Raw genomic sequence first — 20,544 nt, forward strand, 5'->3', positions numbered from 1 at the left:
CTATCTTGGTTAAGGCCTGAAACTGCTAGTTCCCAAGAGGGTCTGCACTTTCAGTTATGACTGACTGTGAGACGAGAAGATGAAGATTTTCTGCACCCAGCATACATTGCAGCATGCTTAGGCAAATGAGGAGTGAGACCAACCAATCCCTCGCCACTTCGCTGAAAGCTCCTCCTCTGCATAAAGAGAACACTTTTACAAGGGAGCAGAGTGGCGCAGCGGAAGCCTGCTGGGCCCATAACCCAGAGGTCGATGGATCGAAACCATCCTCTGCTATAATATTTCTTGTTTTTTCTTCTGAGAACCAATCTGTCATTTCCACGCTACCAGCAAGGAAAAGCGCAGGCTTGTGCTAGCTATGTGAGAAAAGACTTCTCAACTATCTGTCTCTGCTGAAATACAAGAGAGTGATCGCCAAAGGATCAACCCCATACTTTGAAAGTAAAGATACCCAATTATAAGCATAAATGACTGGTGGGACGTCACACGTTTTTCTGGGCATGCTTTGAATGTCATTCTTGCCTTTTCGTTCTGCTCTTATCATTCTCCTGGGCATTTCATGGAAGGCACTCTCTTTCTCTTCGCTGCTTTGCTTCCAATGCTGCCTAAATATGTTCATTTCCACTATTTGTACTACTGCTTTCCATTTCTTCTCTTCTGCACAGATTTGGCCTTGGTTTCAATCCCCAGTTCCTTACCCTCTACAAGAAACTTTCTACTGCTTTTCATGTTGGTGTCTAAACCAAATGCACCATTGAAACTGGTGCAAGATAGTCATTGAACTCGGGGTTGTAATCTTTAGAACCGAGAGCACCCACATCATAGGGCGTTGGTGGTATAGTGGTGAGCATAGCTGCTTCCCAAGCAGTTGACCCGGGTTCGATTCCCGGCCAATGCAGTGCAAATTTTTATATGTTCTCCAAGCAGGATTTGTTTTAATGCAACATGTCACAAAACGGAAATATCATGAACAGATTAATCAGACGTTAAATTAAAAAAAAAATGAAATACTTAGGCAGGCACCTCGATCGCCCCATCTGCTACATTAATTGTCCTATTAGACGCTATTTTCCAAAAAGCAGAGTCACCACTCACATGTGCTGGTAATAAATATGTTGCGGGCGGTAGACAATGAAAGGGCTGAACCCCGACCAGACATTCTAACTCTAGCATCTCTATATTAAAAAGCATTTCTAGGCAATATCTAGCATGTGAATAAAAGTAGGCAAGATCCACCGATGAATCTGGCAAAAGTCCCCAACGATTTTGTGCACACTTGTTCTCTCACCTGAATGCAGCGCCACCTTGTAGCCATCGGATGTAACTGCAGCTCACAAAATGTTATATCAGCGAGCAAGTTGAGAGGACTCCAAGAGGCAGATGTCCATGGAAAGAGCCTCTCACGACAGCAGGAAGGTTGGATATTTCAAGATGGCAACATTTCCTGTCCAATGTCCTCACGTCCCGAACGCTCCCAAACGCTCAAAAGCCTCCCCTCACCGGGTAGATCTCTGGCTCCCAGTTAAAATCAAATCCTGAGCATGCTAGCGCTAGGATCAAAGAGAGAGGAGAGGGTTAGAGAGCTGCTATCTTGGTTAAGGCCTGAAACTGCTAGTTCCCAAGAGGGTCTGCACTTTCAGTTATGACTGACTGTGAGACGAGAAGATGAAGATTTTCTGCACCCAGCATACATTGCAGCATGCTTAGGCAAATGAGGAGCGAGACCAACCAATCCCTCGCCACTTCGCTGAAAGCTCCTCCTCTGCATAAAGAGAACACTTTTACAAGGGAGCAGAGTGGCGCAGCGGAAGCGTGCTGGGCCCATAACCCAGAGGTCGATGGATCGAAACCATCCTCTGCTATAATATTTCTTGTTTTTTCTTCTGAGAACCAATCTGTCATTTCCACGCTACCAGCAAGGAAAATCGCAGGATTGTGCTAGCTATGTGAGAAAAGACTTCTCAACTATCTGTCTCTGCTGAAATACAAGAGAGTGATCGCCAAAGGATCAACCCCATACTTTGAAAGTAAAGATACCCAATTATAAGCATAAATGACTGGTGGGACCGTCACACGTTTTTCTGGGCATGCTTTGAATGTCATTCTTGCCTTTTCGTTCTGCTCTTATCATTCTCCTGGGCATTTCATGGAAGGCACTCTCTTTCTCTTCGCTGCTTTGCTTCCAATGCTGCCTAAATATGTTCATTTCCACTATTTGTACTACTGCTTTCCATTTCTTCTCTTCTGCACAGATTTGGCCTTGGTTTCAATCCCCAGTTTCTTACCCTCTACAAGAAACTTTCTACTGCTTTTCATGTTGGTATCTAAACCAAATGCACCATTGAAACTGGTGCAAGATAGTCATTGAACTCGGGGTTGTAATCTTTAGAACCGAGAGCACCGACATCATAGGGCGTTGGTGGTATAGTGGTGAGCATAGCTGCTTCCCAAGCAGTTGACCTGGGTTCGATTCCCGGCCAATGCAGTGCAAATTTTTATATGTTCTCCAAGCAGGATTTGTTTTAATGCAACATGTCACAAAACGGAAATATCATGAACAGATTAATCAGACGTTAAATTAAAAAAAAAATGAAATACTTAGGCAGGCATCTCGATCGCCCCATCTGCTACATTCATTGTCCTATTAGATGCTATTTTCCAAAAAGCAGAGTCACCACTCACATGTGCTGGTAATAAATATGTTGCGGGCGGTAGACAATGAAAGGGCTGAACCCCGACCAGACATTCTAACTCTAGCATCTCTATATTAAAAAGCATTTCTAGGCAATATCTAGCATGTGAATAAAAGTAGGCAAGATCCACCGATGAATCTGGCAAAAGTCCCCAACGATTTTGTGCACACTTGTTCTCTCACCTGAATGCAGCGCCACCTTGTAGCCATCGGATGTAACTGCAGCTCACAAAATGTTATATCAGAGAGCAAGTTGAGAGGACTCCAAGAGGCAGATGTCCATGGAAAGAGCCTCTCACGACAGCAGGAAGGTTGGATATTTCAAGATGGCAACATTTCCTGTCCAATGTCCTCACGTCCCGAACGCTCCCAAACGCTCAAAAGCCTCACACCGGGCAAGCCCTCACCGGGTAGATCTCTGGCTCTCAGTTAAAATCAAATCCTGAGCATGCTAGCGCTAGGATCAAAGAGAGAGGAGAGGGTTAGAGAGCTGCTATCTTGGTAAAGGCCTGAAACTGCTAGTTCCCAAGAGGGTCTGCACTTTCAGTTATGACTGACTGTGAGACGAGAAGATGAAGATTTTCTGCACCCAGCATACATTGCAGCATGCTTAGGCAAATGAGGAGTGAGACCAACCAATCCCTCGCCACTTCGCTGAAAGCTCCTCCTCTGCATAAAGAGAACACTTTTACAAGGGAGCAGAGTGGCGCAGCGGAAGCCTGCTGGGCCCATAACCCAGAGGTCGATGGATCGAAACCATCCTCTGCTATAATATTTCTTGTTTTTTCTTCTGAGAACCAATCTGTCATTTCCACGCTACCAGCAAGGAAAAGCGCAGGCTTGTGCTAGCTATGTGAGAAAAGACTTCTCAACTATCTGTCTCTGCTGAAATACAAGAGAGTGATCGCCAAAGGATCAACCCCATACTTTGAAAGTAAAGATACCCAATTATAAGCATAAATGACTGGTGGGACGTCACACGTTTTTCTGGGCATGCTTTGAATGTCATTCTTGCCTTTTCGTTCTGCTCTTATCATTCTCCTGGGCATTTCATGGAAGGCACTCTCTTTCTCTTCGCTGCTTTGCTTCCAATGCTGCCTAAATATGTTCATTTCCACTATTTGTACTACTGCTTTCCATTTCTTCTCTTCTGCACAGATTTGGCCTTGGTTTCAATCCCCAGTTCCTTACCCTCTACAAGAAACTTTCTACTGCTTTTCATGTTGGTGTCTAAACCAAATGCACCATTGAAACTGGTGCAAGATAGTCATTGAACTCGGGGTTGTAATCTTTAGAACCGAGAGCACCCACATCATAGGGCGTTGGTGGTATAGTGGTGAGCATAGCTGCTTCCCAAGCAGTTGACCCGGGTTCGATTCCCGGCCAATGCAGTGCAAATTTTTATATGTTCTCCAAGCAGGATTTGTTTTAATGCAACATGTCACAAAACGGAAATATCATGAACAGATTAATCAGACGTTAAATTAAAAAAAAAATGAAATACTTAGGCAGGCACCTCGATCGCCCCATCTGCTACATTAATTGTCCTATTAGACGCTATTTTCCAAAAAGCAGAGTCACCACTCACATGTGCTGGTAATAAATATGTTGCGGGCGGTAGACAATGAAAGGGCTGAACCCCGACCAGACATTCTAACTCTAGCATCTCTATATTAAAAAGCATTTCTAGGCAATATCTAGCATGTGAATAAAAGTAGGCAAGATCCACCGATGAATCTGGCAAAAGTCCCCAACGATTTTGTGCACACTTGTTCTCTCACCTGAATGCAGCGCCACCTTGTAGCCATCGGATGTAACTGCAGCTCACAAAATGTTATATCAGCGAGCAAGTTGAGAGGACTCCAAGAGGCAGATGTCCATGGAAAGAGCCTCTCACGACAGCAGGAAGGTTGGATATTTCAAGATGGCAACATTTCCTGTCCAATGTCCTCACGTCCCGAACGCTCCCAAACGCTCAAAAGCCTCCCCTCACCGGGTAGATCTCTGGCTCCCAGTTAAAATCAAATCCTGAGCATGCTAGCGCTAGGATCAAAGAGAGAGGAGAGGGTTAGAGAGCTGCTATCTTGGTTAAGGCCTGAAACTGCTAGTTCCCAAGAGGGTCTGCACTTTCAGTTATGACTGACTGTGAGACGAGAAGATGAAGATTTTCTGCACCCAGCATACATTGCAGCATGCTTAGGCAAATGAGGAGTGAGACCAACCAATCCCTCGCCACTTCGCTGAAAGCTCCTCCTCTGCATAAAGAGAACACTTTTACAAGGGAGCAGAGTGGCGCAGCGGAAGCCTGCTGGGCCCATAACCCAGAGGTCGATGGATCGAAACCATCCTCTGCTATAATATTTCTTGTTTTTTCTTCTGAGAACCAATCTGTCATTTCCACGCTACCAGCAAGGAAAAGCGCAGGCTTGTGCTAGCTATGTGAGAAAAGACTTCTCAACTATCTGTCTCTGCTGAAATACAAGAGAGTGATCGCCAAAGGATCAACCCCATACTTTGAAAGTAAAGATACCCAATTATAAGCATAAATGACTGGTGGGACGTCACACGTTTTTCTGGGCATGCTTTGAATGTCATTCTTGCCTTTTCGTTCTGCTCTTATCATTCTCCTGGGCATTTCATGGAAGGCACTCTCTTTCTCTTCGCTGCTTTGCTTCCAATGCTGCCTAAATATGTTCATTTCCACTATTTGTACTACTGCTTTCCATTTCTTCTCTTCTGCACAGATTTGGCCTTGGTTTCAATCCCCAGTTCCTTACCCTCTACAAGAAACTTTCTACTGCTTTTCATGTTGGTGTCTAAACCAAATGCACCATTGAAACTGGTGCAAGATAGTCATTGAACTCGGGGTTGTAATCTTTAGAACCGAGAGCACCCACATCATAGGGCGTTGGTGGTATAGTGGTGAGCATAGCTGCTTCCCAAGCAGTTGACCCGGGTTCGATTCCCGGCCAATGCAGTGCAAATTTTTATATGTTCTCCAAGCAGGATTTGTTTTAATGCAACATGTCACAAAACGGAAATATCATGAACAGATTAATCAGACGTTAAATTAAAAAAAAAATGAAATACTTAGGCAGGCACCTCGATCGCCCCATCTGCTACATTAATTGTCCTATTAGACGCTATTTTCCAAAAAGCAGAGTCACCACTCACATGTGCTGGTAATAAATATGTTGCGGGCGGTAGACAATGAAAGGGCTGAACCCCGACCAGACATTCTAACTCTAGCATCTCTATATTAAAAAGCATTTCTAGGCAATATCTAGCATGTGAATAAAAGTAGGCAAGATCCACCGATGAATCTGGCAAAAGTCCCCAACGATTTTGTGCACACTTGTTCTCTCACCTGAATGCAGCGCCACCTTGTAGCCATCGGATGTAACTGCAGCTCACAAAATGTTATATCAGCGAGCAAGTTGAGAGGACTCCAAGAGGCAGATGTCCATGGAAAGAGCCTCTCACGACAGCAGGAAGGTTGGATATTTCAAGATGGCAACATTTCCTGTCCAATGTCCTCACGTCCCGAACGCTCCCAAACGCTCAAAAGCCTCCCCTCACCGGGTAGATCTCTGGCTCCCAGTTAAAATCAAATCCTGAGCATGCTAGCGCTAGGATCAAAGAGAGAGGAGAGGGTTAGAGAGCTGCTATCTTGGTTAAGGCCTGAAACTGCTAGTTCCCAAGAGGGTCTGCACTTTCAGTTATGACTGACTGTGAGACGAGAAGATGAAGATTTTCTGCACCCAGCATACATTGCAGCATGCTTAGGCAAATGAGGAGCGAGACCAACCAATCCCTCGCCACTTCGCTGAAAGCTCCTCCTCTGCATAAAGAGAACACTTTTACAAGGGAGCAGAGTGGCGCAGCGGAAGCGTGCTGGGCCCATAACCCAGAGGTCGATGGATCGAAACCATCCTCTGCTATAATATTTCTTGTTTTTTCTTCTGAGAACCAATCTGTCATTTCCACGCTACCAGCAAGGAAAATCGCAGGATTGTGCTAGCTATGTGAGAAAAGACTTCTCAACTATCTGTCTCTGCTGAAATACAAGAGAGTGATCGCCAAAGGATCAACCCCATACTTTGAAAGTAAAGATACCCAATTATAAGCATAAATGACTGGTGGGACCGTCACACGTTTTTCTGGGCATGCTTTGAATGTCATTCTTGCCTTTTCGTTCTGCTCTTATCATTCTCCTGGGCATTTCATGGAAGGCACTCTCTTTCTCTTCGCTGCTTTGCTTCCAATGCTGCCTAAATATGTTCATTTCCACTATTTGTACTACTGCTTTCCATTTCTTCTCTTCTGCACAGATTTGGCCTTGGTTTCAATCCCCAGTTTCTTACCCTCTACAAGAAACTTTCTACTGCTTTTCATGTTGGTATCTAAACCAAATGCACCATTGAAACTGGTGCAAGATAGTCATTGAACTCGGGGTTGTAATCTTTAGAACCGAGAGCACCGACATCATAGGGCGTTGGTGGTATAGTGGTGAGCATAGCTGCTTCCCAAGCAGTTGACCTGGGTTCGATTCCCGGCCAATGCAGTGCAAATTTTTATATGTTCTCCAAGCAGGATTTGTTTTAATGCAACATGTCACAAAACGGAAATATCATGAACAGATTAATCAGACGTTAAATTAAAAAAAAAATGAAATACTTAGGCAGGCATCTCGATCGCCCCATCTGCTACATTCATTGTCCTATTAGATGCTATTTTCCAAAAAGCAGAGTCACCACTCACATGTGCTGGTAATAAATATGTTGCGGGCGGTAGACAATGAAAGGGCTGAACCCCGACCAGACATTCTAACTCTAGCATCTCTATATTAAAAAGCATTTCTAGGCAATATCTAGCATGTGAATAAAAGTAGGCAAGATCCACCGATGAATCTGGCAAAAGTCCCCAACGATTTTGTGCACACTTGTTCTCTCACCTGAATGCAGCGCCACCTTGTAGCCATCGGATGTAACTGCAGCTCACAAAATGTTATATCAGAGAGCAAGTTGAGAGGACTCCAAGAGGCAGATGTCCATGGAAAGAGCCTCTCACGACAGCAGGAAGGTTGGATATTTCAAGATGGCAACATTTCCTGTCCAATGTCCTCACGTCCCGAACGCTCCCAAACGCTCAAAAGCCTCACACCGGGCAAGCCCTCACCGGGTAGATCTCTGGCTCTCAGTTAAAATCAAATCCTGAGCATGCTAGCGCTAGGATCAAAGAGAGAGGAGAGGGTTAGAGAGCTGCTATCTTGGTAAAGGCCTGAAACTGCTAGTTCCCAAGAGGGTCTGCACTTTCAGTTATGACTGACTGTGAGACGAGAAGATGAAGATTTTCTGCACCCAGCATACATTGCAGCATGCTTAGGCAAATGAGGAGCGAGACCAACCAATCCCTCGCCACTTCGCTGAAAGCTCCTCCTCTGCATAAAGAGAACACTTTTACAAGGGAGCAGAGTGGCGCAGCGGAAGCGTGCTGGGCCCATAACCCAGAGGTCGATGGATCGAAACCATCCTCTGCTATAATATTTCTTGTTTTTTCTTCTGAGAACCAATCTGTCATTTCCACGCTACCAGCAAGGAAAAGCGCAGGCTTGTGCTAGCTATGTGAGAAAAGACTTCTCAACTATCTGTCTCTGCTGAAATACAAGAGAGTGATCGCCAAAGGATCAACCCCATACTTTGAAAGTAAAGATACCCAATTATAAGCATAAATGACTGGTGGGACCGTCACACGTTTTTCTGGGCATGCTTTGAATGTCATTCTTGCCTTTTCGTTCTGCTCTTATCATTCTCCTGGGCATTTCATGGAAGGCACTCTCTTTCTCTTCGCTGCTTTGCTTCCAATGCTGCCTAAATATGTTCATTTCCACTATTTGTACTACTGCTTTCCATTTCTTCTCTTCTGCACAGATTTGGCCTTGGTTTCAATCCCCAGTTCCTTACCCTCTACAAGAAACTTTCTACTGCTTTTCATGTTGGTGTCTAAACCAAATGCACCATTGAAACTGGTGCAAGATAGTCATTGAACTCGGGGTTGTAATCTTTAGAACCGAGAGCACCCACATCATAGGGCGTTGGTGGTATAGTGGTGAGCATAGCTGCTTCCCAAGCAGTTGACCCGGGTTCGATTCCCGGCCAATGCAGTGCAAATTTTTATATGTTCTCCAAGCAGGATTTGTTTTAATGCAACATGTCACAAAACGGAAATATCATGAACAGATTAATCAGACGTTAAATTAAAAAAAAAATGAAATACTTAGGCAGGCACCTCGATCGCCCCATCTGCTACATTAATTGTCCTATTAGACGCTATTTTCCAAAAAGCAGAGTCACCACTCACATGTGCTGGTAATAAATATGTTGCGGGCGGTAGACAATGAAAGGGCTGAACCCCGACCAGACATTCTAACTCTAGCATCTCTATATTAAAAAGCATTTCTAGGCAATATCTAGCATGTGAATAAAAGTAGGCAAGATCCACCGATGAATCTGGCAAAAGTCCCCAACGATTTTGTGCACACTTGTTCTCTCACCTGAATGCAGCGCCACCTTGTAGCCATCGGATGTAACTGCAGCTCACAAAATGTTATATCAGCGAGCAAGTTGAGAGGACTCCAAGAGGCAGATGTCCATGGAAAGAGCCTCTCACGACAGCAGGAAGGTTGGATATTTCAAGATGGCAACATTTCCTGTCCAATGTCCTCACGTCCCGAACGCTCCCAAACGCTCAAAAGCCTCACACCGGGCAAGCCCTCACCGGGTAGATCTCTGGCTCCCAGTTAAAATCAAATCCTGAGCATGCTAGCGCTAGGATCAAAGAGAGAGGAGAGGGTTAGAGAGCTGCTATCTTGGTAAAGGCCTGAAACTGCTAGTTCCCAAGAGGGTCTGCACTTTCAGTTATGACTGACTGTGAGACGAGAAGATGAAGATTTTCTGCACCCAGCATACATTGCAGCATGCTTAGGCAAATGAGGAGTGAGACCAACCAATCCCTCGCCACTTCGCTGAAAGCTCCTCCTCTGCATAAAGAGAACACTTTTACAAGGGAGCAGAGTGGCGCAGCGGAAGCCTGCTGGGCCCATAACCCAGAGGTCGATGGATCGAAACCATCCTCTGCTATAATATTTCTTGTTTTTTCTTCTGAGAACCAATCTGTCATTTCCACGCTACCAGCAAGGAAAAGCGCAGGCTTGTGCTAGCTATGTGAGAAAAGACTTCTCAACTATCTGTCTCTGCTGAAATACAAGAGAGTGATCGCCAAAGGATCAACCCCATACTTTGAAAGTAAAGATACCCAATTATAAGCATAAATGACTGGTGGGACCGTCACACGTTTTTCTGGGCATGCTTTGAATGTCATTCTTGCCTTTTCGTTCTGCTCTTATCATTCTCCTGGGCATTTCATGGAAGGCACTCTCTTTCTCTTCGCTGCTTTGCTTCCAATGCTGCCTAAATATGTTCATTTCCACTATTTGTACTACTGCTTTCCATTTCTTCTCTTCTGCACAGATTTGGCCTTGGTTTCAATCCCCAGTTCCTTACCCTCTACAAGAAACTTTCTACTGCTTTTCATGTTGGTGTCTAAACCAAATGCACCATTGAAACTGGTGCAAGATAGTCATTGAACTCGGGGTTGTAATCTTTAGAACCGAGAGCACTCACATCATAGGGCGTTGGTGGTATAGTGGTGAGCATAGCTGCTTCCCAAGCAGTTGACCCGGGTTCGATTCCCGGCCAATGCAGTGCAAATTTTTATATGTTCTCCAAGCAGGATTTGTTTTAATGCAACATGTCACAAAACGGAAATATCATGAACAGATTAATCAGACGTTAAATTAAAAAAAAAATGAAATACTTAGGCAGGCACCTCGATCGCCCCATCTGCTACATTAATTGTCCTATTAGACGCTATTTTCCAAAAAGCAGAGTCACCACTCACATGTGCTGGTAATAAATATGTTGCGGGCGGTAGACAATGAAAGGGCTGAACCCCGACCAGACATTCTAACTCTAGCATCTCTATATTAAAAAGCATTTCTAGGCAATATCTAGCATGTGAATAAAAGTAGGCAAGATCCACCGATGAATCTGGCAAAAGTCCCCAACGATTTTGTGCACACTTGTTCTCTCACCTGAATGCAGCGCCACCTTGTAGCCATCGGATGTAACTGCAGCTCACAAAATGTTATATCAGCGAGCAAGTTGAGAGGACTCCAAGAGGCAGATGTCCATGGAAAGAGCCTCTCACGACAGCAGGAAGGTTGGATATTTCAAGATGGCAACATTTCCTGTCCAATGTCCTCACGTCCCGAACGCTCCCAAACGCTCAAAAGCCTCACACCGGGCAAGCCCTCACCGGGTAGATCTCTGGCTCCCAGTTAAAATCAAATCCTGAGCATGCTAGCGCTAGGATCAAAGAGAGAGGAGAGGGTTAGAGAGCTGCTATCTTGGTTAAGGCCTGAAACTGCTAGTTCCCAAGAGGGTCTGCACTTTCAGTTATGACTGACTGTGAGACGAGAAGATGAAGATTTTCTGCACCCAGCATACATTGCAGCATGCTTAGGCAAATGAGGAGCGAGACCAACCAATCCCTCGCCACTTCGCTGAAAGCTCCTCCTCTGCATAAAGAGAACACTTTTACAAGGGAGCAGAGTGGCGCAGCGGAAGCGTGCTGGGCCCATAACCCAGAGGTCGATGGATCGAAACCATCCTCTGCTATAATATTTCTTGTTTTTTCTTCTGAGAACCAATCTGTCATTTCCACGCTACCAGCAAGGAAAAGCGCAGGCTTGTGCTAGCTATGTGAGAAAAGACTTCTCAACTATCTGTCTCTGCTGAAATACAAGAGAGTGATCGCCAAAGGATCAACCCCATACTTTGAAAGTAAAGATACCCAATTATAAGCATAAATGACTGGTGGGACCGTCACACGTTTTTCTGGGCATGCTTTGAATGTCATTCTTGCCTTTTCGTTCTGCTCTTATCATTCTCCTGGGCATTTCATGGAAGGCACTCTCTTTCTCTTCGCTGCTTTGCTTCCAATGCTGCCTAAATATGTTCATTTCCACTATTTGTACTACTGCTTTCCATTTCTTCTCTTCTGCACAGATTTGGCCTTGGTTTCAATCCCCAGTTTCTTACCCTCTACAAGAAACTTTCTACTGCTTTTCATGTTGGTATCTAAACCAAATGCACCATTGAAACTGGTGCAAGATAGTCATTGAACTCGGGGTTGTAATCTTTAGAACCGAGAGCACCCACATCATAGGGCGTTGGTGGTATAGTGGTGAGCATAGCTGCTTCCCAAGCAGTTGACCCGGGTTCGATTCCCGGCCAATGCAGTGCAAATTTTTATATGTTCTCCAAGCAGGATTTGTTTTAATGCAACATGTCACAAAACGGAAATATCATGAACAGATTAATCAGACGTTAAATTAAAAAAAAAATGAAATACTTAGGCAGGCATCTCGATCGCCCCATCTGCTACATTCATTGTCCTATTAGATGCTATTTTCCAAAAAGCAGAGTCACCACTCACATGTGCTGGTAATAAATATGTTGCGGGCGGTAGACAATGAAAGGGCTGAACCCCGACCAGACATTCTAACTCTAGCATCTCTATATTAAAAAGCATTTCTAGGCAATATCTAGCATGTGAATAAAAGTAGGCAAGATCCACCGATGAATCTGGCAAAAGTCCCCAACGATTTTGTGCACACTTGTTCTCTCACCTGAATGCAGCGCCACCTTGTAGCCATCGGATGTAACTGCAGCTCACAAAATGTTATATCAGAGAGCAAGTTGAGAGGACTCCAAGAGGCAGATGTCCATGGAAAGAGCCTCTCACGACAGCAGGAAGGTTGGGTATTTCAAGATGGCAACATTTCCTGTCCAACGTCCTCACGTCCCGAACGCTCCCAAACGCTCAAAAGCCTCACACCGGGCAAGCCCTCACCGGGTAGATCTCTGGCTCTCAGTTAAAATCAAATCCTGAGCATGCTAGCGCTAGGATCAAAGAGAGAGGAGAGGGTTAGAGAGCTGCTATCTTGGTAAAGGCCTGAAACTGCTAGTTCCCAAGAGGGTCTGCACTTTCAGTTATGACTGACTGTGAGACGAGAAGATGAAGATTTTCTGCACCCAGCATACATTGCAGCATGCTTAGGCAAATGAGGAGCGAGACCAACCAATCCCTCGCCACTTCGCTGAAAGCTCCTCCTCTGCATAAAGAGAACACTTTTACAAGGGAGCAGAGTGGCGCAGCGGAAGCGTGCTGGGCCCATAACCCAGAGGTCGATGGATCGAAACCATCCTCTGCTATAATATTTCTTGTTTTTTCTTCTGAGAACCAATCTGTCATTTCCACGCTACCAGCAAGGAAAAGCGCAGGCTTGTGCTAGCTATGTGAGAAAAGACTTCTCAACTATCTGTCTCTGCTGAAATACAAGAGAGTGATCGCCAAAGGATCAACCCCATACTTTGAAAGTAAAGATACCCAATTATAAGCATAAATGACTGGTGGGACCGTCACACGTTTTTCTGGGCATGCTTTGAATGTCATTCTTGCCTTTTCGTTCTGCTCTTATCATTCTCCTGGGCATTTCATGGAAGGCACTCTCTTTCTCTTCGCTGCTTTGCTTCCAATGCTGCCTAAATATGTTCATTTCCACTATTTGTACTACTGCTTTCCATTTCTTCTCTTCTGCACAGATTTGGCCTCGGTTTCAATCCCCAGTTTCTTACCCTCTACAAGAAACTTTCTACTGCTTTTCATGTTGGTATCTAAACCAAATGCACCATTGAAACTGGTGCAAGATAGTCATTGAACTCGGGGTTGTAATCTTTAGAACCGAGAGCACCGACATCATAGGGCGTTGGTGGTATAGTGGTGAGCATAGCTGCTTCCCAAGCAGTTGACCTGCGTTCAATTCCCTGCCAATGCAGTGCAAATTTTTATATGTTCTCCAAGCAGGATTTGTTTTAATGCAACATGTCACAAAACGGAAATATCATGAACAGATTAATCAGACGTTAAATTAAAAAAAAAATGAAATACTTAGGCAGGCATCTCGATCGCCCCATCTGCTACATTCATTGTCCTATTAGATGCTATTTTCCAAAAAGCAGAGTCACCACTCACATGTGCTGGTAATAAATATGTTGCGGGCGGTAGACAATGAAAGGGCTGAACCCCGACCAGACATTCTAACTCTAGCATCTCTATATTAAAAAGCATTTCTAGGCAATATCTAGCATGTGAATAAAAGTAGGCAAGATCCACCGATGAATCTGGCAAAAGTCCCCAACGATTTTGTGCACACTTGTTCTCTCACCTGAATGCAGCGCCACCTTGTAGCCATCGGATGTAACTGCAGCTCACAAAATGTTATATCAGAGAGCAAGTTGAGAGGACTCCAAGAGGCAGATGTCCATGGAAAGAGCCTCTCACGACAGCAGGAAGGTTGGGTATTTCAAGATGGCAACATTTCCTGTCCAACGTCCTCACGTCCAGAACGCTCCCAAACGCTCAAAAGCCTCACACCGGGCAAGCCCTCACCGGGTAGATCTCTGGCTCTCAGTTAAAATCAAATCCTGAGCATGCTAGCGCTAGGATCAAAGAGAGAGGAGAGGGTTAGAGAGCTGCTATCTTGGTAAAGGCCTGAAACTGCTAGTTCCCAAGAGGGTCTGCACTTTCAGTTATGACTGACTGTGAGACGAGAAGATGAAGATTTTCTGCACCCAGCATACATTGCAGCATGCTTAGGCAAATGAGGAGCGAGACCAACCAATCCCTCGCCACTTCGCTGAAAGCTCCTCCTCTGCATAAAGAGAACACTTTTACAAGGGAGCAGAGTGGCGCAGCGGAAGCGTGCTGGGCCCATAACCCAGAGGTCGATGGATCGAAACCATCCTCTGCTATAATATTTCTTGTTTTTTCTTCTGAGAACCAATCTGTCATTTCCACGCTACCAGCAAGGAAAAGCGCAGGCTTGTGCTAGCTATGTGAGAAAAGACTTCTCAACTATCTGTCTCTGCTGAAATACAAGAGAGTGATCGCCAAAGGATCAACCCCATACTTTGAAAGTAAAGATACCCAATTATAAGCATAAATGACTGGTGGGACCGTCACACGTTTTTCTGGGCATGCTTTGAATGTCATTCTTGCCTTTTCGTTCTGCTCTTATCATTCTCCTGGGCATTTCATGGAAGGCACTCTCTTTCTCTTCGCTGCTTTGCTTCCAATGCTGCCTAAATATGTTCATTTCCACTATTTGTACTACTGCTTTCCATTTCTTCTCTTCTGCACAGATTTGGCCTTGGTTTCAATCCCCAGTTCCTTACCCTCTACAAGAAACTTTCTACTGCTTTTCATGTTGGTGTCTAAACCAAATGCACCATTGAAACTGGTGCAAGATAGTCATTGAACTCGGGGTTGTAATCTTTAGAACCGAGAGCACCCACATCATAGGGCGTTGGTGGTATAGTGGTGAGCATAGCTGCTTCCCAAGCAGTTGACCCGGGTTCGATTCCCGGCCAATGCAGTGCAAATTTTTATATGTTCTCCAAGCAGGATTTGTTTTAATGCAACATGTCACAAAACGGAAATATCATGAACAGATTAATCAGACGTTAAATTAAAAAAAAAATGAAATACTTAGGCAGGCACCTCGATCGCCCCATCTGCTACATTAATTGTCCTATTAGACGCTATTTTCCAAAAAGCAGAGTCACCACTCACATGTGCTGGTAATAAATATGTTGCGGGCGGTAGACAATGAAAGGGCTGAACCCCGACCAGACATTCTAACTCTAGCATCTCTATATTAAAAAGCATTTCTAGGCAATATCTAGCATGTGAATAAAAGTAGGCAAGATCCACCGATGAATCTGGCAAAAGTCCCCAACGATTTTGTGCACACTTGTTCTCTCACCTGAATGCAGCGCCACCTTGTAGCCATCGGATGTAACTGCAGCTCACAAAATGTTATATCAGCGAGCAAGTTGAGAGGACTCCAAGAGGCAGATGTCCATGGAAAGAGCCTCTCACGACAGCAGGAAGGTTGGATATTTCAAGATGGCAACATTTCCTGTCCAATGTCCTCACGTCCCGAACGCTCCCAAACGCTCAAAAGCCTCACACCGGGTAGATCTCTGGCTCCCAGTTAAAATCAAATCCTGAGCATGCTAGCGCTAGGATCAAAGAGAGAGGAGAGGGTTAGAGAGCTGCTATCTTGGTAAAGGCCTGAAACTGCTAGTTCCCAAGAGGGTCTGCACTTTCAGTTATGACTGACTGTTAGACGAGAAGATGAAGATTTTCTGCACCCAGCATACATTGCAGCATGCTTAGGCAAATGAGGAGCGAGACCAACCAATCCCTCGCCACTTCGCTGAAAGCTCCTCCTCTGCATAAAGAGAACACTTTTACAAGGGAGCAGAGTGGCGCAGCGGAAGCGTGCTGGGCCCATAACCCAGAGGTCGATGGATTGAAACCATCCTCTGCTATAATATTTCTTGTTTTTTCTTCTGAGAACCAATCTGTCATTTCCACGCTACCAGCAAGGAAAAGCGCAGGCTTGTGCTAGCTATGTGAGAAAAGACTTCTCAACTATCTGTCTCTGCTGAAATACAAGAGAGTGATCGCCAAAGGATCAACCCCATACTTTGAAAGTAAAGATACCCAATTATAAGCATAAATGACTGGTGGGACCGTCACACGTTTTTCTGGGCATGCTTTGAATGTCATTCTTGCCTTTTCGTTCTGCTCTTATCATTCTCCTGGGCATTTCATGGAAGGCACTCTCTTTCTCTTCGCTGCTTTGCTTCCAATGCTGCCTAAATATGTTCATTTCCACTATTTGTACTACTGCTTTCCATTTCTTCTCTTCTGCACAGATTTGGCCTTGGTTTCAATCCCCAGTTCCTTACCCTCTACAAGAAACTTTCTACTGCTTTTCATGTTGGTATCTAAACCAAATGCACTATTGAAACTGGTGCAAGATAGTCATTGAACTCGGGGTTGTAATCTTTAGAACCGAGAGCAACCACATCATAGGGCGTTGGTGGTATAGTGGTGAGCATAGCTGCTTCCCAAGCAGTTGACCCGGGTTCGATTCCCGGCCAATGCAGTGCAAATTTTTATATGTTCTCCAAGCAGGATTTGTTTTAATGCAACATGTCACAAAACGGAAATATCATGAACAGATTAATCAGACGTTAAATTAAAAAAAAAATGAAATACTTAGGCAGGCATCTCGATCGCCCCATCTGCTACATTCATTGTCCTATTAGATGCTATTTTCCAAAAAGCAGAGTCACCACTCACATGTGCTGGTAATAAATATGTTGCGGGCGGTAGACAATGAAAGGGCTGAACCCCGACCAGACATTCTAACTCTAGCATCTCTATATTAAAAAGCATTTCTAGGCAATATCTAGCATGTGAATAAAAGTAGGCAAGATCCACCGATGAATCTGGCAAAAGTCCCCAACGATTTTGTGCACACTTGTTCTCTCACCTGAATGCAGCGCCACCTTGTAGCCATCGGATGTAACTGCAGCTCACAAAATGTTATATCAGAGAGCAAGTTGAGAGGACTCCAAGAGGCAGATGTCCATGGAAAGAGCCTCTCACGACAGCAGGAAGGTTGGGTATTTCAAGATGGCAACATTTCCTGTCCAACGTCCTCACGTCCCGAACGCTCCCAAACGCTCAAAAGCCTCACACCGGGCAAGCCCTCACCGGGTAGATCTCTGGCTCCCAGTTAAAATCAAATCCTGAGCATGCTAGCGCTAGGATCAAAGAGAGAGGAGAGGGTTAGAGAGCTGCTATCTTGGTAAAGGCCTGAAACTGCTAGTTCCCAAGAGGGTCTGCACTTTCAGTTATGACTGACTGTGAGACGAGAAGATGAAGATTTTCTGCACCCAGCATACATTGCAGCATGCTTAGGCAAATGAGGAGTGAGACCAACCAATCCCTCGCCACTTCGCTGAAAGCTCCTCCTCTGCATAAAGAGAACACTTTTACAAGGGAGCAGAGTGGCGCAGCGGAAGCCTGCTGGGCCCATAACCCAGAGGTCGATGGATCGAAACCATCCTCTGCTATAATATTTCTTGTTTTTTCTTCTGAGAACCAATCTGTCATTTCCACGCTACCAGCAAGGAAAAGCGCAGGCTTGTGCTAGCTATGTGAGAAAAGACTTCTCAACTATCTGTCTCTGCTGAAATACAAGAGAGTGATCGCCAAAGGATCAACCCCATACTTTGAAAGTAAAGATACCCAATTATAAGCATAAATGACTGGTGGGACCGTCACACGTTTTTCTGGGCATGCTTTGAATGTCATTCTTGCCTTTTCGTTCTGCTCTTATCATTCTCCTGGGCATTTCATGGAAGGCACTCTCTTTCTCTTCGCTGCTTTGCTTCCAATGCTGCCTAAATATGTTCATTTCCACTATTTGTACTACTGCTTTCCATTTCTTCTCTTCTGCACAGATTTGGCCTTGGTTTCAATCCCCAGTTCCTTACCCTCTACAAGAAACTTTCTACTGCTTTTCATGTTGGTGTCTAAACCAAATGCACCATTGAAACTGGTGCAAGATAGTCATTGAACTCGGGGTTGTAATCTTTAGAACCGAGAGCACCCACATCATAGGGCGTTGGTGGTATAGTGGTGAGCATAGCTGCTTCCCAAGCAGTTGACCCGGGTTCGATTCCCGGCCAATGCAGTGCAAATTTTTATATGTTCTCCAAGCAGGATTTGTTTTAATGCAACATGTCACAAAACGGAAATATCATGAACAGATTAATCAGACGTTAAATTAAAAAAAAAATGAAATACTTAGGCAGGCACCTCGATCGCCCCATCTGCTACATTAATTGTCCTATTAGACGCTATTTTCCAAAAAGCAGAGTCACCACTCACATGTGCTGGTAATAAATATGTTGCGGGCGGTAGACAATGAAAGGGCTGAACCCCGACCAGACATTCTAACTCTAGCATCTCTATATTAAAAAGCATTTCTAGGCAATATCTAGCATGTGAATAAAAGTAGGCAAGATCCACCGATGAATCTGGCAAAAGTCCCCAACGATTTTGTGCACACTTGTTCTCTCACCTGAATGCAGCGCCACCTTGTAGCCATCGGATGTAACTGCAGCTCACAAAATGTTATATCAGCGAGCAAGTTGAGAGGACTCCAAGAGGCAGATGTCCATGGAAAGAGCCTCTCACGACAGCAGGAAGGTTGGGTATTTCAAGATGGCAACATTTCCTGTCCAACGTCCTCACGTCCCGAACGCTCCCAAACGCTCAAAAGCCTCACACCGGGCAAGCCCTCACCGGGTAGATCTCTGGCTCTCAGTTAAAATCAAATCCTGAGCATGCTAGCGCTAGGATCAAAGAGAGAGGAGAGGGTTAGAGAGCTGCTATCTTGGTAAAGGCCTGAAACTGCTAGTTCCCAAGAGGGTCTGCACTTTCAGTTATGACTGACTGTGAGACGAGAAGATGAAGATTTTCTGCACCCAGCATACATTGCAGCATGCTTAGGCAAATGAGGAGCGAGACCAACCAATCCCTCGCCACTTCGCTGAAAGCTCCTCCTCTGCATAAAGAGAACACTTTTACAAGGGAGCAGAGTGGCGCAGCGGAAGCGTGCTGGGCCCATAACCCAGAGGTCGATGGATCGAAACCATCCTCTGCTATAATATTTCTTGTTTTTTCTTCTGAGAACCAATCTGTCATTTCCACGCTACCAGCAAGGAAAAGCGCAGGCTTGTGCTAGCTATGTGAGAAAAGACTTCTCAACTATCTGTCTCTGCTGAAATACAAGAGAGTGATCGCCAAAGGATCAACCCCATACTTTGAAAGTAAAGATACCCAATTATAAGCATAAATGACTGGTGGGACCGTCACACGTTTTTCTGGGCATGCTTTGAATGTCATTCTTGCCTTTTCGTTCTGCTCTTATCATTCTCCTGGGCATTTCATGGAAGGCACTCTCTTTCTCTTCGCTGCTTTGCTTCCAATGCTGCCTAAATATGTTCATTTCCACTATTTGTACTACTGCTTTCCATTTCTTCTCTTCTGCACAGATTTGGCCTTGGTTTCAATCCCCAGTTCCTTACCCTCTACAAGAAACTTTCTACTGCTTTTCATGTTGGTATCTAAACCAAATGCACTATTGAAACTGGTGCAAGATAGTCATTGAACTCGGGGTTGTAATCTTTAGAACCGAGAGCAACCACATCATAGGGCGTTGGTGGTATAGTGGTGAGCATAGCTGCTTCCCAAGCAGTTGACCCGGGTTCGATTCCCGGCCAATGCAGTGCAAATTTTTATATGTTCTCCAAGCAGGATTTGTTTTAATGCAACATGTCACAAAACGGAAATATCATGAACAGATTAATCAGACGTTAAATTAAAAAAAAAATGAAATACTTAGGCAGGCATCTCGATCGCCCCATCTGCTACATTCATTGTCCTATTAGATGCTATTTTCCAAAAAGCAGAGTCACCACTCACATGTGCTGGTAATAAATATGTTGCGGGCGGTAGACAATGAAAGGGCTGAACCCCGACCAGACATTCTAACTCTAGCATCTCTATATTAAAAAGCATTTCTAGGCAATATCTAGCATGTGAATAAAAGTAGGCAAGATCCACCGATGAATCTGGCAAAAGTCCCCAACGATTTTGTGCACACTTGTTCTCTCACCTGAATGCAGCGCCACCTTGTAGCCATCGGATGTAACTGCAGCTCACAAAATGTTATATCAGCGAGCAAGTTGAGAGGACTCCAAGAGGCAGATGTCCATGGAAAGAGCCTCTCACGACAG

General features: G+C 44.8%; 12 non-coding genes across 12 annotated transcripts; all 12 read left to right on the plus strand.

The window, feature by feature from the left end:
• The first annotated feature begins 826 nt into the window (after positions 1-826).
• TRNAG-CCC (transfer RNA glycine (anticodon CCC)) lies at positions 827-898 on the plus strand. Its single transcript has one exon. It is a non-coding gene; the product is annotated as a tRNA-Gly (tRNA).
• A 1,515-nt stretch (positions 899-2,413) lies between these two features.
• Positions 2,414-2,485, plus strand: TRNAG-CCC (transfer RNA glycine (anticodon CCC)). Its single transcript has one exon. It is a non-coding gene; the product is annotated as a tRNA-Gly (tRNA).
• A 1,526-nt stretch (positions 2,486-4,011) lies between these two features.
• Positions 4,012-4,083, plus strand: TRNAG-CCC (transfer RNA glycine (anticodon CCC)). Its single transcript has one exon. It is a non-coding gene; the product is annotated as a tRNA-Gly (tRNA).
• Positions 4,084-5,597: 1,514 nt separating this feature from the next.
• TRNAG-CCC (transfer RNA glycine (anticodon CCC)) lies at positions 5,598-5,669 on the plus strand. The gene has a single exon. It is a non-coding gene; the product is annotated as a tRNA-Gly (tRNA).
• A 1,515-nt stretch (positions 5,670-7,184) lies between these two features.
• On the plus strand, positions 7,185-7,256 carry TRNAG-CCC (transfer RNA glycine (anticodon CCC)). The gene has a single exon. It is a non-coding gene; the product is annotated as a tRNA-Gly (tRNA).
• A 1,527-nt stretch (positions 7,257-8,783) lies between these two features.
• On the plus strand, positions 8,784-8,855 carry TRNAG-CCC (transfer RNA glycine (anticodon CCC)). Its single transcript has one exon. It is a non-coding gene; the product is annotated as a tRNA-Gly (tRNA).
• Positions 8,856-10,382: 1,527 nt separating this feature from the next.
• TRNAG-CCC (transfer RNA glycine (anticodon CCC)) lies at positions 10,383-10,454 on the plus strand. The gene has a single exon. It is a non-coding gene; the product is annotated as a tRNA-Gly (tRNA).
• Positions 10,455-11,981: 1,527 nt separating this feature from the next.
• Positions 11,982-12,053, plus strand: TRNAG-CCC (transfer RNA glycine (anticodon CCC)). Its single transcript has one exon. It is a non-coding gene; the product is annotated as a tRNA-Gly (tRNA).
• A 3,126-nt stretch (positions 12,054-15,179) lies between these two features.
• TRNAG-CCC (transfer RNA glycine (anticodon CCC)) lies at positions 15,180-15,251 on the plus strand. The gene has a single exon. It is a non-coding gene; the product is annotated as a tRNA-Gly (tRNA).
• Positions 15,252-16,763: 1,512 nt separating this feature from the next.
• Positions 16,764-16,835, plus strand: TRNAG-CCC (transfer RNA glycine (anticodon CCC)). The gene has a single exon. It is a non-coding gene; the product is annotated as a tRNA-Gly (tRNA).
• Positions 16,836-18,362: 1,527 nt separating this feature from the next.
• On the plus strand, positions 18,363-18,434 carry TRNAG-CCC (transfer RNA glycine (anticodon CCC)). Its single transcript has one exon. It is a non-coding gene; the product is annotated as a tRNA-Gly (tRNA).
• Positions 18,435-19,961: 1,527 nt separating this feature from the next.
• Positions 19,962-20,033, plus strand: TRNAG-CCC (transfer RNA glycine (anticodon CCC)). The gene has a single exon. It is a non-coding gene; the product is annotated as a tRNA-Gly (tRNA).
• The last annotated feature ends 511 nt before the right edge of the window (positions 20,034-20,544 follow it).

Source organism: Triturus cristatus, chromosome 11 (assembly GCF_964204655.1).
Source record: "Triturus cristatus chromosome 11, aTriCri1.1, whole genome shotgun sequence".
Taxonomy (NCBI): Eukaryota; Metazoa; Chordata; class Amphibia; order Caudata; family Salamandridae; genus Triturus; species Triturus cristatus.